Source organism: Solanum verrucosum, unplaced genomic scaffold (assembly GCF_900185275.1).
Source record: "Solanum verrucosum unplaced genomic scaffold, falcon-dt-bn FXZP01000208.1, whole genome shotgun sequence".
NCBI lineage: Eukaryota > Viridiplantae > Streptophyta > Magnoliopsida > Solanales > Solanaceae > Solanum > Solanum verrucosum.
Window position 1 is genome coordinate 1,810,302 of NW_026020329.1, and position 19,213 is coordinate 1,829,514.

Here is a 19,213-nt window from a genome sequence, read left to right on the forward strand (position 1 = left end):
TTCCTACAGACATGTGCAGGTGTGTAAGGTGCGGGTTTTAGTCTATGAATGGTGGGACAGGTTTTAGGCAGGGCGAATGCGGGGTGTGATGAAATAATTTTTTTTCTATATTGATGCGGGGCAGGGCGAATTACTAGTCTATGCAACGAGTTTAAGGGGGTCTATGACAATGCCTTTCCTACCCGAATAATCGCATGCCTCATTGGGGACATTTATGCATCTCCACTTCAAATGTCCAAATAATCTCAGTCTGACATTCATCATCTTGTCTATTACGTAGTTCAGTTCCACCTTGTCCCAATTTTTTTCTTTTAATATAAGACCAAATAAAATGAAACGAAAGGAGTACATAACAACAAAAGAAAAATTCCAAGTTAGAAATGCAAATTAGTACAGCTTAAATTCTTATACCTCACATTTTCACAACATTGAGAATATGATAAAATAAAAATAAATAACTAAATAAAATGAACCTTACACCCCATTAGATATCAACTTTTATCCAATATTAATGAACTCTTGATTTACAAAGAAAATATATATAAAAGAATCAAAAATGAAAACCATAACGGAAGAAGAAGAAAACTAAGGTAGCAACCATAGCAATTGCTTCCAAAAGAGAGGCAATCTTGAATAAAAAAAATTCAACGAACCGATGATGACGCAATTTGTATAGACTCTTCTTCTTCCGCGAACACAAATTCTTGAATCTCCGCCTCAATGAGGTTGCCTTATAATTCGTAGAATTATTATTATCATCATTACTCGTTGTTATTTCCCCTTGAGAATCACCACCATTGCTAAGACTTTTAGATGCACCATTTTTATTCTTGTTCAACCTCTTGAATGACATCAAATAACCACTCTCTTTCATATCTGAATAACTTGAACGTAACAAGAATTTAGACTATTTGTTTAAACGTTGAGATTGAATCGAACGTCGTATGAATTAGTACTCAAGTCAAATATTGGATTCTTGACTTTGTTTGTTTCTTGGATTTTTTATTTTTTTGGGAGAGGATAATAGAAGATGAGTTTGGTGAGCCAATGAGGGGTTTTGGTAATGCCTATATATAATATAAGGTTGTGGGATAAAGGTATTTTTATATATGATTAGTCAAAAGTGGGGGCTAGAAGTGTGAACATGATTTTTTTAATTGAGCCTTGTAGAAAAAGTCCACTTAGGAGAGAGGTAGTTAAATTCAAGAAATTGGAAACTTCGTAGAAGATAGCTAGGTAGAAGCTTCCTCCCCCTTTCAAGTTTCACACTTAATCGCTTTATACGTTATCCGTGTCCGATACCAGTATTACACTATTCTAAATTTATATTGTACTTTCTTTTAGTGGTTCCCTATTCGGTGTACCTGATTGCATTATACATTATTGATATTCGATATTTGTATTAGAGTTTGACTATTCTGGATTTATACTGTGCCTTTTTTGGTTTCCTATTCGGTGTTCGATAGTTGCATTGGAATCCGACTATTACAGATTAGCGTTGTGTAAGACCTCATTCGGGGGGAGGGGTGGAGGGCTCCCTAAACAAGATTTTTGTCATATTCAAGGCTCCAATTGAGACCTTCAATTAAAAGAGGAGCAACCTCATCCACTGCACCACATCTTTTGATGATGTTCTACTCTCATGGTATATGATATATATGCATATACGTTCTCTTGTCAAAATTTACTACTACATATTTTTTTAATTTGTTTAAAAGTAATGTTCCTTTGTTTTTTGATAATTCATTAATTTCAACTTTTCACCACATATTTAAGATTGTAAGATTAAAGGGCATTTTAATTTGATACATTCTATATATTTTTAATTTAAGACTGTAAGATTCAAAACTTTTATCTATTTTTTTTAACTCTGTGTTAAATCAAAAGTAAAACAAAGGGAGTACTATTTACAAAATATGACTGACAATATTCTTGAGTCAAGGGTCTATGAAAATAATGTTTTTACCCCATAATATGAAAGGTGTAAATTCAGCATATACACCACTCTCTCCAAATCTTACTTTTGTTTCGATGAAGATTGAAGAAATTTAAGACTGGGCATCATTATACTTTCCCACTACAAAATGGACTAGCACTATCACTCCTAAATATTCAAGATGTATCATAAAAGGAAAATGTAAAGTTTGAATGAATTGCGCTTTATAAATAATGTGTGGGTCAAAATGGCAGGAGAATCGTGCGTTGTTGCGCCTTGTAGAATAGATCCACTTAGGAACAAGTAGCCAAATCTTGTTTTTATCTTTTTATTCTCATCTAAAATAAATAACGTTTCACGTAAAATCCAAGAAATTTATTGAAAATTACAAAAAAGATACATACGTAATTGTTAAAATAAATGATGTTTCATGTGAAATTTGAGAAATTAATTAAAGATATGTACGTAATTGCCAATATTATTTAGACCGTTGAATTGAAGCGGGTGCTTCCCATCTTTCAGGGTTTCACACTCCTTTTTTTGGTTTAGTCCAACTCAGTAGATTTTGCTTAAATAGTATATTTGTGATAGTAAATTTATTATATATGTAGAAATATTAAATTTAGAACTAATCCAATTATTATTACTTAAAATCGTCATAATAAATTTTAGAACTCACAAGGTTAAAGTTCCAGTATACTCTTCCTGTTCATATTGAGTAATGCTTATACCTATTTATTCTGATCTAAAATAAATGATATTTCATGTGATTAAGGATTTGTTAATTGTTTTCTTCCAAATTTATCCTCTCTATGTAATCCAATATTAAATATTTACTATGATATTTAAGTAAGAGTGCTTTAATTTATATATGCATCCAAGAGAATAATATTTTTTAATTTAGTAATTTATATATAGAGTAAATAGATATTTTAAATAATTAGTATCTGGCTAGAACATAAAATTAGTGATGATCTGCAAAACCTATACTGTTAACTCTATATCTCCCCCACAGTTGCATCGATATTTTGAGATTGTGTAAATTAATGATATTAATCTTCTAGTCGTTGCCCAAATAGAAAAGATAATATTTGGTGTCTATGGCAGAATTTAATTAATTATTACTATATGATAAATGTGAATAATTTTAAGCATTCACGAGGCCGTTAATATGTCTGTTTAAAATTATTCTTATTTGACTAGGGTCTATTGAAAAAAAATTGTCGACTCTATGGGTGTGTTTGGTATGAAGGAAAACATTTTTCGGATAATATTTTCCAATTTTTTTATGGCTGGTTGGGTAAAATGTTTTTCAAATCAATTCATATTTCTCAAATTTAAGGAAAATGACTTATATTCAAAAATCAAGGAAAACATTTTCCAAAACTCTCCTCCAACTTCATATTACAATTTTTTTGTTGAAAAAAATAAATTTAAAGTTTGTTTTTAAAAATATATTTCCAATTTCAAAATTTTATTTTTTCACCCTTCCATCCTACCGTCGACCCCACTGCCCCCCCCACAAAAAATAATAATTTAAAGTTTGCTTTCAAAAAATATTTTCACCCCACACCACACTTACCCGCAAACCCCCCCCCCCCCCAATCAGCCCCCTACTAGCCACCCACCCCCACCCCCTCCAAAAAAAAATTAAGTTTTTTTTTAAAAATATTTTCAATTTCAATAATTATTTTCTACTCTCTAGTAAAAATAAAAGATATTTTCTCAAAAATATTTTTCATTCATAAATTAAAAACTAAAAAATATTTTCTACTCACCAACCAAACATGAGAAATAAGTCAAAAATCTACTTGGTTGGGTAAAATGTTTTCCAAATAAACTCATTTTCCTCAAATTTAAGAAAAATGACTTTCATTCAAAAATAACGAAAAACATTTTCTAAAACTCTCCTCCAACTTCATATTATATTTTTTTTGTTGAAAAAATAAATTTAAAGTTTGTTTTTAAAAAATATTTCCAATTTTAAATTTTTATTTTTCACCCTCCACCCCGCCAGCACCCCTACCACCCCCCCCCCCAAAAAAAATAGTTTAAAGTTTGTTTTCACCCCACCACCCTACCCTCGACCCCCGCCAGTCCCCCTACCAGAATCCCTCCCCCAAAAAAAATAATTTAAAGTTGTTTTTAAAAAATATTTTCAATTTCAAATTTTTATTTTTCACCCTATCACCCCACCCTCGACCCCCCCCCCCCCCTCCTCCCCACAAAAAAAAAATTGCTTTTAAAAAATATTTTCACTTTCAAATTTTTATTTTCACCCTGCACCACGCCTACCGGCAACCCCCCCCCCCAATCAGCCCCTACCAGCCACCACCCCCCTCCAAAAAAAATTAAGTTTTTTTTTTTAAAAAAAAATCAATTTCAAAAATTATTTTCTACTCTCTAGTAAAAATAAAAGATATTTTCTCAAAAATATTTTTCATTCATAAATTAAACACTAAAACATATTTTTCGATAATATTTTCTACTCACCAACCAAACATGAGAAAACAAGTCAAAAATCTACTTGTTTTCCAGGAAAACATTTTCTAGAAAAACATTTTCCTTCATACCAAACACACCCTATATCTATCTACATTTTATAATCTTTTCGTTCATTTTTATTTATCTATTTTAATTTTTGCATACCTTTTGAATCAATGATTAATACAAATATTTCATTATATATTACTATATAAGAAGAGGGAATAAGTATTCACCACAAGTCAACATGTGTTCCAATAAGAAGAGGGAATAATCAATATATTTATACAAAGAAATAACATATAAAATAAAATGGAGAGAGTATTGGTTTTTCAAAATGGAAAAGGACAAAACACATATAAAACTAAAAAACATATAAAAAAAAAGTTGATTTAACTCTCAAACATAAAAAGTAACATATGTTATTAAAAACTTTAATAAAAAGTACTATAATTTACAATAAATAATAACTTAAAATATCTACAAGACAACAAAAAAAGGACTAATTTTTATACTGATTCTGTCACATAAATTAGGATTGGGATGATTTTAAAATTTTAATTTTGGTTATACAGTATAAAATAGCCAAAAAATTGAATGATATAATTTTAAAAAAAATTAACCGAATGAATTACTATATAAGAAGAGGGAATAAGTATTCACCACAAGTCAACATGTGTTCCAATAAGAAGAGGGAATAACCAATATATTTATAAAAAGAAATGACATATAAAATAAAATGAAGAGAGTATTGGTTTTTCAAAATGGAAAAGGACAAAACACATATAGAATTAAAAGACATATAAAAAAAAGTTGGTTTAACTCTCAAACATAAAAAGTAGCATATGTTATTAAAAACTTTAATAAAAAGTACTATAATTTACAATAAATAATAACAAGACAACAAAAAAAAAGACTAATTTTTGTACTGCTTCTGTCACATAAATTAGGATTGGGATGATTTTAAAATTTTAATTTTGGTTATACATTATAAAATAGCCGAAAATTTGAATGATATAATTTTTTTTTAAATAACCGAATGAATCGTCCTATCGATAACCCTAATGTTACTTCTACTTTGTTTATTTTTACTTAAATTTTAGAAAGATATGCTTCATTTCTACCCTCAATCTTATCGCTACATTTATTTGCTATTTAAAATTGAAATTAAAAAGACAAATGACAAATAAGTTTCTATATTAGCTCACTTATGAGCAAAATATATTATAACAATCTTTACTAATTTTATAACAATACATAAACTATACTCCCTCCGTCCCATATTAGATGAGCACTTCCAACTTTACACGGTGATTAAGAAATCATTAATAAATTGGAAGACTTCACCATTTTGCCCTTTGTTTATATCAATGTACATTGAAATGAGTTACAAAAAATACACATACAATATAGGAATGGTCATATTAATTGTAGGGGTAAAATGGAAAAGAATTAATTAATTCTATCCTAATTTAATAAGTGCTTAAATAATATGAAAAAAATATTTTTAGTAAGATTCTCATCTAATATGGGACGGAGAGAGTATTAGTTTTTGAAAATGGAAAAGGACAAAACACATATAAAATTAAAATACATATAAAAAAAAAAGTTGGTTTAACTCTCAAACATAAAAAGTAACATATGTTATTAAAAACTTTAATAAAAAGTACTATAATTTACAATAAATAATAACAAGACAATAAAAAAAAGACTAATTTTTGTACTGCTTCTGTCACATTAATTAGGATTGGGATGATTTTAAAATTTTAATTTTGGTTATACATTATAAAATAGTCGAAAATTTGAATGATATAATTTTTTTTTAAATAACTGAATGAATCGTCCTATCGATAACCCTAATGTTACTTCTACTTTGTTTATTTTTACTTAAATTTAGAAAGATATGCTTCATTTCTACCCTCAATCTTATCGCTACATTTATTTGCTATTTAAAATTGAAATTAAAAAGACAAATGACAAATAAGTTTCTATATTAGCTCACTTATGAGCAAAATATATTATAACAATCTTTACTAATTTTATAACAATACATAAACTATACTCCCTCCGTCCCATATTAGATGGACACTTCTAACTTTACACGGTGATTAAGAAATCATTAATACATTGGAAGACTTCACCATTTTGCCCTTTGTTTATATCAATGTACATTGAAATGAGTTAAAAAAATACACATACAATATAGGAATGGTCATATTAATTGTAGGGGTAAAATGGAAAAGAATTAATTAATTTTATCCTAATTTAATAAGTGCTCAAATAGTATGAAAATATATTTTTAGTAAGATTCTCATCTAATATGGGACGGAGAGAGTAACAATATAACTTTATTAATGCTGCCCGGGCTTTCTTTTTAATTGTAGGGGTAAAATGGAAAACAATTAATTAATTCTATCCTAATTTAATAAGTGCTCAAATAATATGAAAAAAATATTTTAGTAAGATTCTCATCTAATATGGGATGGAGAGAGTAACAATATAACTTTATTAATGTTGGGCCCGGGCGCTCTTTACTAGTATATATATATATATAAAAGAGAATAAGTTTTTTTTAGGGCCAATTGAATCAATGACAATGCTTTCAGAGTCATTAAAGTCTTTAACAACATTTACATAGAATATTAATTATAAATACTCATATTATTATTGCTAACTAATTATCGTAATTTTTTTTTAAATTCTAGTGTTTATGCACCTTTATTCCTAAGAGAAAGATAGAAGTATAGTCCGAGTAGAGATTGAAGAATCATAATATCTTTTTCCACTATGAATTGGAGTAGCACTCACTCCCAATATTCCAAGCAGTATCATAAAAAGAGCATGTAAAGGTTCAAAAAAGAGGAAAAAGAAAAGAGATAAAAGAAGTGGACTAAACTTATATATTGTTCTTACAAAAATTGTGATTAATTAAATTAAATTAATTCTAAATAATTTAGTCAAGGAACATGTTTAAGATGATATTTTATATATTAATTTTAACGAGAAAATAGTCAAATGCCCCCTTAACCTATATTCGGATTTTCAACTAAACACTTTAACTTTACGGGGATCCTATTACCACCTTGAACTATTTAAGTTTGATATTATTACACTCCTAAATCATCACAACCACATTTATGCTGGCCGGTGAAACCCACGCGCTGACAGGTGGAAATTTTATTAAAAACTTTTTTTTTATTCTTTTTCCTTTCTTATTTATAGTCTAGTTAAAGGTCACAATGCCAAATTTTATGGATGTATTTTGGATTTTTAAATTTGAAACTTGTTGATAACATAGATGGTTGGTAGTTATTTGAAGCTAAACATGATGAGTTTGACTGAGTTCATGGCTAAGATTTTTAGATTTGAAGAATAGCCGAAACTCCATGGAAATCGATGAGCTTCCATATGAAATTATTGGATCTATATTCTTCGATTTGGGAGCTGCTTTCGTTGATGGTTGGAAGAGTTCTGTATGGCTGAAAACTGAAGCTCATAGTTTAAAATGTGAAGCACCAACTTGAAACTTCCATTAAAGATAGTTCAAAAGCTTGAGTTCGAAATTTGATTTGCCACAAACGAGCTCCATTTTGAGTGGGTAATATATCAAAGGAATCGAAATGTCGAGAAAAGCTTATATTCAGAATTTATGGGCGATTTTGAGAAGAATTTAGGTGATTTTAAATCAAATTTTCAGAGCAATAGGCCGAAGAAGATGAAGAGCGAGTGTTACATTTTTTTTAGATTTGTAGAAAAATGACCAGCAATTAAAATTAGTTGAGGAAGATTTCTATGGGTCTGTTGAGTATTGAATATAGAATGAAATAATTTCTTAATAATCAAAGTTTATCGAAGAAAAACAATTGGGTATCCTTATTCAAGCTTAATTTTGCTTTGATTTGAAATATTTTTGGTACATAATTCTTGATTGTGAAAATTGGTGGGTGAAATTGCTAATACGATTTGTGGTGTATGATTGACGTAGTGTTGGCGATGATTTCAAAATGGTGATGAAATTTGATGCTTGCCATATATGTTGTATCAAGTTGCTATGAAGAAGAAAACAAATTAAAAGAGATAAAAATAATTAGGAAAAAACGGAATAATAAATAAATATACATATATTTATGAAAAATATATTAGAAATAATATTTTAATATTTGTTTTTCGTCTTCACTCTCTCAAAGAGAGTGAAATACACTCACTTTGCCAAGTAAGCGTTTAGGGAGATAGAAATTTCAATTTTAAAAAGTTCAAGGGGGTGATAGGACCTCCGTAAAATTGAAGTGTGTAGCTGAAAATTCGAATATAGATTAGGGGGCATTTGGCCATTTTTTCTAATTTTAACTACTAAAGATTGCGACTGAAAGGAAAAAATAATTAACTTTCACACTTGGCACGGAAGTGGAATAGATATTTACTATTTGTGCTGAATTATTCAACTAGTCTGACTAATTAATTTATTTATTTGAGTTACTAATGATAGGGTTAATTTTAGAGAAAATTACGCGGTTAAGCAAATATATATTATTTAATTATTTATCATATTTATAGTTTGCTATACTTACCACTCGCGACATTAACCATTAATTACGTGGGCTAATCTCGAGTTTGTATAATTAGCCATGTTTGTATATGTATAATTCACACATTTGTATAATTCACAACTAACAATTATTTGTATGATTTGTATTTGTATACGGTAGTTTGTATTTGTATATGACGATGATTTCCTTTGGTTTTTCAGTTTTGTCATCATATATATTCAATCTTTTTGTGTATAACTTTTTAAAGTTTGTATAAACGTGTAGTTTTTGAATTTTGTATAATATAATTTATATAATCTAATTTGTATAATATATTTTTTATAACTGTTTAAAGTTCATATGTTTATATTTGTATCAATTCATTATTTTGAGTTTTATCATATCTGTATAATTTCAGACATTATATTACTCAATTATACAAAAACATGTGAATTATACGAATTATTGTCCTCTCTCGCTTGCCTCTCTCCTCCCTCTCCCAATCTCGCTGTCCAGAATATACAAATACATATGTATAATATACAATTTTCTAACCGATATACATATACAATTCACCTCTCTCCCACTCTCTGCCCTCTCTCACTCGCCTCTCTCCTCCCTCTCCTTGTCTCGCTCGCCACTCTCCTCCCTATCACATGTAGCTACAAAGTTAATTAGCAACTTATAGCTATGAAACGTAATTAGGATATTTTTGAGTGGCTATATGCGAAAGTTCACTCATTTTAAATTTACACTCAAGCAAAAAGGATGTTTTTGTCATTTTATCAGCTTGATATCAACCTAATAAATATATTACGTGTTGTTATATAATATTATTTTTCTTATATTATTTTAATTATAAAATTAGTCATAATAAAGTATGGTAGACCTGTAATTAGTCTTTCCAACTATGCAAAAATTGTGTCTTGAGAGTGACAGCTTATCCAATTATGACATTGTCAACCCTTGAATAAAGCTCTGCGTTGGACATTATTTGTTATTTTATTCAATTATTAAATATTTACTGGTTGTCTACTAGTATATGATTCTATTTAATTAGTTGTCCTCAATTTTTATGTTTAATATAACGTAAGCTTACAGCGAACGTGTGATATGGTTCTTTTTCAGATCTTATATGAACATAAAATATTTTGTGTATTAAACTGTTGTTGTTGTTGATGTTAACTGTTGTTGCTGTTTACTACGAATTTGGGGATCTGTGAACAACTAAAAGAAATGAAATTAATGATGAACTTTGTCATTATTAATCTATCGTATTAACTTTTTTAAAAGGATAGTTTCAGAGATCTTTCTTCAAGTTTTGTCGTATAATATTCACTTCCCATGTGATTTATGATATTACACCTTTTTTTTTTTTTAAAAACTTTCTTTGAATCTATTTAAAATAAATATAAATCAATTATGACTTGACAAATTTGTCCTTATTTATATATATTTTTTTGTTTCATATTGATGCATATTATTAAAATCATGATTTATTTAACAAAAGTACTTTAAAAATTGTGTTATTGCATGATAATACTTAAAGACAACCCGATAAAAGGACATTTTGGTATATTCTATATGTTTTTAGTTTAAAACTATAAGATTTAATTTTTTAATAAAAATTGTCTCAAATCAAAATCAAACATAACAAATTATAAAATTAAAACAAAGAGAGTATTATTTACAAAACAATTTTGACTAATACTTAATATTTTCTTGAGCTAAGAGTCGATCAAAATTAGACTCTTTACCTTATAATGAAAGGTATAACTTGTAAGGTCAACATACATGACATCATCTTCAAAATATCCTATTTATAGAAATACACCGAATATGTTGACAATATTATTGTTGTTCTAACACATTTACCTTTTAAATTTACCTTATTAAATAATTTGAACTCACCAATTAAATATGTAAAATTGATAAGTTATTTATTTTTCAAAAAATAAAATAAAAATTAAAGCAGTTTCCTTGCAATGAGAACGTATAATTAATGCATGCACCTTTATTCCAGTAGAGATTGAAGAATCTCAAGGCTAGCACTATCCCTATGAAATGAAGTGGCATTAAAGGAGCATGTAAAGTTTGAAAAAAAATTAATAGGAAAAAGAAAGTGATAGAATTTTGAGAATAATTCTTTTTGTGATGCATGGTTTATATCTTGCCAGATACATGCTATATCAATCGACATTCTTCTCAAAGAAGTGTATCATTTACTATCTCCGTCCACTTTTAAATGTTATGATTTTCTTTTTTAGACTCAAACTATAAGAACTTTGACTAACATTTCATTATATATTTTTTAATCATATTGATATACAAAAAATTGCAATTTATAGTATTTTTCGTATAGTTTCTGAATATCAAAATTTTTTGTTTAAAATATCGAATTAATGTAATTTAATTTAACTTTAAAATTTAGTCAAATTAACTTTTAAAAAGCTCAACATGACAATCAAAAGTAGATGAAAAGAGTACATATTTTTTCTTACTTTTGGAACACGCAGACAAATATATACCATCGACAAGAATATAATAAAGTATGTGATCAAGTATCACTTTTGTGAGAAATGTTAATATTTCAAGATCGTGTAAAATCTACTAATATTAGGCTAAAAATGCATATATTTAACTGTTACGAAGACCTCCTATATATGTGTTTTTTTACCATCACTTGACCATTATTAAAATCGTTATATGCTTATTAAGTGTGTTTCTTTGTATAGTAAACTTATGTCAAAGCTAATTAATAAGTTTGGAGCGAAAATAGATTTGTAATGGAGCTTTGAAATCTGAGTAGAAGCCCATTGAAATGACAAAGAACGCATTCAATAGTCATTCAACTAAAAGAACTTAGAAAATGAAGAAGAACTTGAGGGTGCAAGAATAGACTGCGTGGAGCGGCTATGCTACCAGGCCCGCTCCGCGCTAGTTGAAAAGAAACCAAGAAACTCATAATTAATACAGTGGCTTCTGGAAAATTGGCCACGCGTGGAGCGGATATGCTATCTGATGAGAATACATAGTCGAATTAGTTATAATTAATGTTAAGAAAGTTAGTTATATTGCAGTTAGTTAGGCATTAGTTTGGTTGTTAGAATTCTTTTATGCAGTTAGGATTAGAATCTTCTAGAATTCCCAAATCATTGATTGTATATAAATGATAACATTGTAATGCTTAGTTCCTTAATTTATTTTCAATAAAATTTTACAGCTTCATGCAATTCTCCTTTCCAGTTTCAGTTCTCTCCATATGAGCTTAGCTTGCATTAATGGAGTTCTTCATTTACTTCACAGTCTGAGTTGCTATTTTTCACATGGTATCAGAGCACAGGAGATTGCTCGCAAGTTTTGCTCTGCATCAAATCCATTTCGTGAGCTCATTTTTCCTCTAGCTGTTCATTTTTTTTGTGCATTTTGAATTCATTTGTTGTTTCTGCCATTTTCGATCTTCCTCCAATCCTTTGATCGATTAGAGTTTTCCTCTTGTTTGATTGGGAAAGATTGGATCCGTAGTTTGTTGTTGTTTGTCTGTTGTTAATTGGGAAAAAATAGATCTGTAGTTTGTTGTTGTTTGTCTGATGTTTACAATCCTTGAAACACCACCATGGTCGACATACAAGCTGATACTACTTCAAGTTCTTCACATCTTCCAGTTGATTCTACATTAGTTCGAATGAATTTCTCTAGCCCTTTCTATCTGCACCCGTCGGAGAGTTCTGGATCCTCTTTGTTACCTGTTGTGTTTGATGGTGGTGGTTATAGATCATGGAGAAAAGTTGTCCTTAGAGCCTTATCAGTGAAAGGCAAGACATGATTCATCAATGGAGCATTGGTGCGACCTGATCCTACTGATCCCAATTTTCTACGGTGGGAAAGGTGTGACGACATGGTAACATCTTGGATCATGAACTCATTGTCCCCTGATTTACATGACAGCCTACAGTATGTGAACAATGCAAAGGAACTTTGGGCAGAGTTGGAAGAAAGGTATGACCAAACGAATGGATACAAGTTGTATCAGCTACAAAAGGAGATAAATGACCTCGTCCAAGGTGCTTTAGATATTACTGGCTATTACACGAAAATGAAGAAGTTGTGGGAAGAGATGAACACTATTGATATTAGTTCCCATTGTACATGTGTGTGCACTTGTGGTGGTAAGACCAAGTTGCACAAAGCTGAATAGGACAGGAGACTAATACATTTTTAATGGGGCTATACGAGATGTATACAACCATTAGAGGCAATATTCTCATGATGAGCACACTTCCCAGCATGGCACAAGCCTTTGCCATTTTATCCCAAGAGGAAAAACAAAGAAAAATGAAGTCTCACAACCACACAGTGTTGGATTCCACCTCACTGAATGCATATGTCCAATCTAACAATGGTACAGGACTAAAAAATCCCAGGACTAATTACAGTTCCACTAGGGGAGGTGGAAATGGGCCTAGTAATCACAACAACAACAACAACACTATGTTTAGAGGCAGTTCTAGCACTAATAGGTCCTCACTATTCAGTGACTACTGTAAAAGATCAGGACACACAAAGGACAGGTGCTACAAACTTCATGGATACCCATCCAACTGAAGGTTTCCAAAGGGAAAAAGTTCAGGTTCTGCAGGAAATGTATGTGCTTCTGAGATGAGTAAGGACCAGAGTGAGGAAGATCCTGAATTGAAGAGGCAAATGCCATTGAATGTCTACGAACCAATATGAACAGTTGCTTAATATCTTGGGAACTCTACAAGTTGGAAATGGAGGCACTAACTCAGATAATTCTGACAACATGATGAATTGAGCTGTGAACTTGGCAGGTATACTTGCTTGCTACTCTTCTATAAATAAAATAGGTGATCTATCTTGTAAGTGTGTTAAATTAGTTGCTGACTCTTGGATCATAGATTCGAGAGCATCTTATCGTATGACTTATAATAAAACCACACTCACAAACATCAGACCACTCCCATATCCTTTCTTAATTTCTCTACCTAATGGTTACAAAGTTAAAGTGATTGAAATTGGTGATATTAGTCTAAGTTCAACACTGACTCTTAAAAAAGTATTGTTTGTACCAAGTTTCAAGTTTAATTTAATCTCAGTTCACTGTTTGGCATTACAACTTCATGGTGTAGTTAGTTTTAACAGTGTTTCTTGTTTGCTGCAGGACCCTTCTCTAAAGAGCCCTCTGGAACTTGGTAGAGCCAAGAATGGTATATACTTCCTATGTCCCAAATGTCACAATTGTTGCCCATCTCCTGCTGAGATCAACTCATCTTATGTGAAATGCCATCTTGTTCCTTCTGTAGTCAATATTAACAAGGATTTTGATCCTAATAAATGTTCTGTAAAACATTCTAATTCTATCAATACAAATGGTTGTTCTACTGTCAGTTCTCTTGTTTGTCCTACTGATAATTGTTCTTCTTTTGCTATTACTTTCAATCACACTCATGATGATGAACTCTTATGGCATGCTAGACTAGGACATGTACCTTTTGTGAAAATGAAAAATATTTTCACCATACCTGTCAATTTTTCTCCCAAACAACCTTTCAATTGTACCATATGCCCAATGGCTAGGCAGACCAGACTTTCATTCCTTGAAAGTACCATCACCACTATTAAGGTGTTTGATTTGCTACACATTGATCTATGGGGACCATACCACACTCTCACCCATGATGGTTACCATTATTTCCTAACCATGGTGGATGACTATAATAGGTCCACCTGGACACAATTGCTTAGATGCAAAAGTAATGCCCTGCAAACTATCAAAGCTTTTACATCTTTCATAGAAAATCAATTCCAAACTAAGTTGAAAGCCATAAGATCTGGCAATGGTTTAGAGTTCACATCAGCAGAAGCTACCTGTTTCTTTCAAACAAAAGGAATAATACACTAAAAATCTTGTCCCTACACACCTCAACAAATGGTGTGGTAGAAAGGAAACATAAGTATCTCCTTGAAACAACAAGGGCACTTCTCTTTCAATCACAGTTGCCTATGAGGTACTGGGGAGAATGTGTTTTGACAACCACATATCTCATCAATAGATTACCTACTCAAATACTTCATAATAAGACCCCATATGAGCTATTATATCACAAACAACCCACTTATTTCGACCTTAAGAGTTTTGGTTGCCTCTGTTTTCCAACTGTTTTAAAGACTCACAAGGATAAATTTGAACCTAGAACTATGCCCCATATTTTTGTTGGATATCCTTTCAACACAAAAGGATACAAAGTCCTAAATTTGGCTACCAAAAGAGTTCACATATCCAGAGATGTTGTCTTCCATGAAAAGGTTTTCCTTTTTGTCATTGCTCCTGATGGTTCTAGTTTCAATTCAATTTTAAAATTGCTTGATCATTCTACTAATTCAACTTGTGTACCTGGTCCAATAAATACTTAGGTTGATGATGATTTGTTGAACAATGCTACATCACATGAGGTCACTAATAATTTGGTAACCACAAACACACATTAGCACACACCTTCACCTGTAGCCTCAACTGAACATACCAGTGTAGAAAATCCCACTACTCCAAGTATTCATGTGACCAATGATGATGAACCAGCACCTAGAAAAACAACTAGGACCATTCACACCCCTAACTACCTACATGACTACACTTACATACTACCCAATCTACATTCTTCCACACCTGCACATATCACCTCTGCTCCACATCACTCTATCACCTCATTTTTGTCTCACCATGGCCATGTTTGTTTCACCACTCTTTGTTTTGATAGTCAACGGTTGGTAAATACCATCTCACTTGATTATGAACCTAATTCATATGAAGAAGCTGTGTTGCATCTTGCCTGGCTACACGCCATGACACAAGAATTTGAAGACTTGTATGCAAATGACACTTGGGACCTGGTCCCATTACCTAGAGGGAAAAATGTTATTGTTGACAATGGGTGTACAAAGTCAAACATAAGGCAGATTGTAGTGTGGAAAGATTCAAGGCTAGATTGGTAGTAAAAGGGTACACACAGTAGGCTGGAGTAGACTATACTGAAACATTTTCACCTGTGGTTAAAATGACTATTGTTAGGACACTTATTTCGTTGGCTGTTAAGAAGTGTTGGAGTATGTACCAACTAGATGTCAATAATGCCTTTTTACATGGTGACTTAAATGAAGAAGTGTACATGACACCTCTACAAGGTCTTGAAGTAGGTTGCAATACCATGGTGTGCAAATTGAAAAAGTCCTTATATGGATTGAAACAAGTCAGCAGGCAGTGGTATGATAAGCTTGCCAGCAGTCTTCGCTCAAAAGGATACAAACACTCAGATAGTGACTATTCACTGTTTTGTAGGAGAAAAGACAGCTCCTTGGTTTTTGTTGCAATTTATGTTGATGACATAATCCTCACTGGCACTGATGTAAGTGAGATAAACTCCCTAAAGTCTTTCCTTCATGACCAGTTCAAGATAAAGGATTTAGGGAAACTACATTACTTCTTGGGGCTAGAAATACTGTACAGGCATGATGGTGCTCTTATTTCACAGAGAAAGTTTACTTTTGATCTTTTAAAAGAGTTTGTTGTCTTGAATTGCAAAGCCACTACTTCACCACTTAATTACACTGAAAAGTTGAAGGCTACAGATGGGAAACTACTGTCAGATCCTACTTACTACAGAAAGTTAGTTGGCAAACTAAATTTTCTCACAAACACAAGGATGGACATAGCCTACAGTGTACAACACTTCAATCAATTCATGCAAACACCTAGAGAACCACACTTGAAAGTAGCTTACCATGTTCTCAGATATTTGAAGCAAGACCCTACACTGGGAATTTTCATCTCAAACAAGTCTGACCTCACTGTCAATGCTTATTGTGATTCAGATTGGGCAGCTTGCCCTGATTCAAGGAAGTCTATCAGTGGGTACCTGGTCCTTATGGGGGATAGTCCTATTAGCTGGAAGTCCAAGAAGCAAGCCACTGTGTCTTTATCCTCTGCAGAAGCTGAATATAGAGCTATGAGACAAGTGGTAGGAGAGTTAGTGTAGATGGAAAGACTACTTGATGAGTTGACAGTAAAGTGCTCATTGCCTATACATGTTCATTGTGACAGTCAAGCAGCAGTACACATTGCCAAGAATCCAGTTTTTCATAAAAGGACAAAGTACATTGAAATTGATTGTCACTTTGTTAGGAGTAAACTTCAACAAGGCTTGATCACACTTCACCACATATCCACTAATTCATAGCTGGCAAATATCTTCACCAAAGCCTTGACTGGGGTCAAACATACTACACTCTTGAGCAAGTTCTCTGTTCTCACCTCCAACTTGAGGGGGGCTGATGAGAATACACAGTCAAATTAGTTATAATTAATGTTAAGAAAGTTAGTTATAGTGCAGTTAGTTAGGCATCAGTTTAGTTGTTAGAATTTTGTTATGCAATTAGGATTAGAATCTTCTAGAATTCCCAAATCATTGATTGATTATAAAGGATCACATTGTAATGCTTAGTTCTTTAATTCATTTTCAATAAAATTTTACAGCTTCATGCAATTCTCCTTTCCAGTTTCAGTTCTCTCCATGTGAGCTTAGCTTGCATTAATGGAGTTCTTCATTTACTTCACAGAGTTGTTGTTTTTCACATGGCCCGCTTAGCATACGACCAGTCTAGGTTAATACATTATTTATACCGCACATATTTAAGGAATGTGTGGACAAAAATGGGGTTACACAACTTTTGGGAGGAAGAATAAGGAGAAGAACCGACACATTGGAATTTGTCTTACAGTTTCATTCTCTTCTACTCTTTTACTTGTTCGTTATGCAAATCTATGCTAAGTTCTTAAACTCTATTATGAGTACTTAGATTATTTTCTAGAGTTTTGATTGAACCTTTTGTTGGATGAATTCTTGTTACATTTTTATATAATTGAGTCATTCTTTTATCTCTAATTGTTCAACTACGTAATGATTGTAATTGGTTAGCAATTAACAGTGTCTTTATATCTTGTTTTTCTCGGAGAGATTATGATATTAAGTTTTAGTTGAACAATGTCACTACGAAGCATTAAAAGATCAAGACTGAGATTTAAAAGTGGAGGTTAGAAATAACAAAGCTTTGACAAAATTTAAGTAAATAGATTAATCAATTCGCTAAGGTTCATTCGAGAAAATAACACTAGGAAATTACTACACTTGATCGAGCAATATTTATAGTGAAAGAAGATTCATGATTGGTATGAATTAGTTAGGTGATATCATATCAAACGTAGCGAGAATTAAGGAATCCGACAATTAGAGAAATCATAACTCTAGGCGTCCTTAATCTTGAAGTCAACCTATATTCTTTTTAGTTGATTTTTTTTATTGCTTTAATATTTGTTAGAATAAGAATCTTTCATTTAAAATTAAATAATTGTTCAAATTTATTTTCTTAGTGATATTTAATAATTATAACTAAATTTTAATTCTCTTGAGATTCGACTCCGGACTTAGAAACCAAATTATATTTACAGTGACCACGTATCTTTTTTAGGACGGGTTTTGGACATGATCATCTATCAATCATGTTGAATTTTTCAACTAATCTAACTAATTAATTTATTTAAGTTACCTAAATTAATTTTACTCATGGGAATCTTTAGATTTCCTACTCGCCTGTATTAAACTTAATCTCAATCTTGTATGCCTGCTATGGAATGAGGATTAATAAGAAGGCATTCATAATGTTTGTATAATGATATATTAAGCAAGGCAAATAGGTAATCCTATCAAACCGCTAATCACCTAATCACAAGTCCTTGTGGATCACGTTGGATGTAACAAGTTTTTAACGTTATTGACGACAGAGACTTAGTAATTAACTATTTTAAGAAGTTAATTGTTATTATTTCTTTATTTAACTATTAATAATTCCATCTTGTTTCATTTGTTGTTGTTTAAGGTACTAATTAATCTACACATCACATTTTCATAACATCGAGAATATGATAAAGAAAACTAAATAAATACTTAAATCAAATGAACCTTAGCTTACACCCCATTTGATATCAACTTTTGTCCAATATTAATAAACCCTAATATTCAAAAGTATTATCAAATATGAAAACCATAACATAAGAAGAAGAAAGCTAAGGTGGAAACCAAAGTAATTGCTTCAAAAATAGAGACAATCTTGAATAAAAATGAGTCAACAAACCAATAGTGCAATTTGTATAGACTCTTCTTGAATCTCCACCTCAATGATGATGTTTTAGTAC

General features: G+C 31.2%; 1 long non-coding RNA gene across 2 annotated transcripts in view; it reads right to left on the reverse strand.

Moving 5' to 3' along the window:
• Nucleotides 1–470: 470 nt before the first annotated feature.
• The window catches only part of LOC125836077 (uncharacterized), a 405,731-nt gene continuing 386,988 nt past the window's right edge, over nucleotides 471–19,213 (reverse strand). For both annotated transcript variants that reach the window (XR_007443442.1, XR_007443441.1), the window contains exon 2: nucleotides 471–703. This is a non-coding gene — a long non-coding RNA (uncharacterized LOC125836077). The remainder of the gene's footprint in view (nucleotides 704–19,213) is intronic.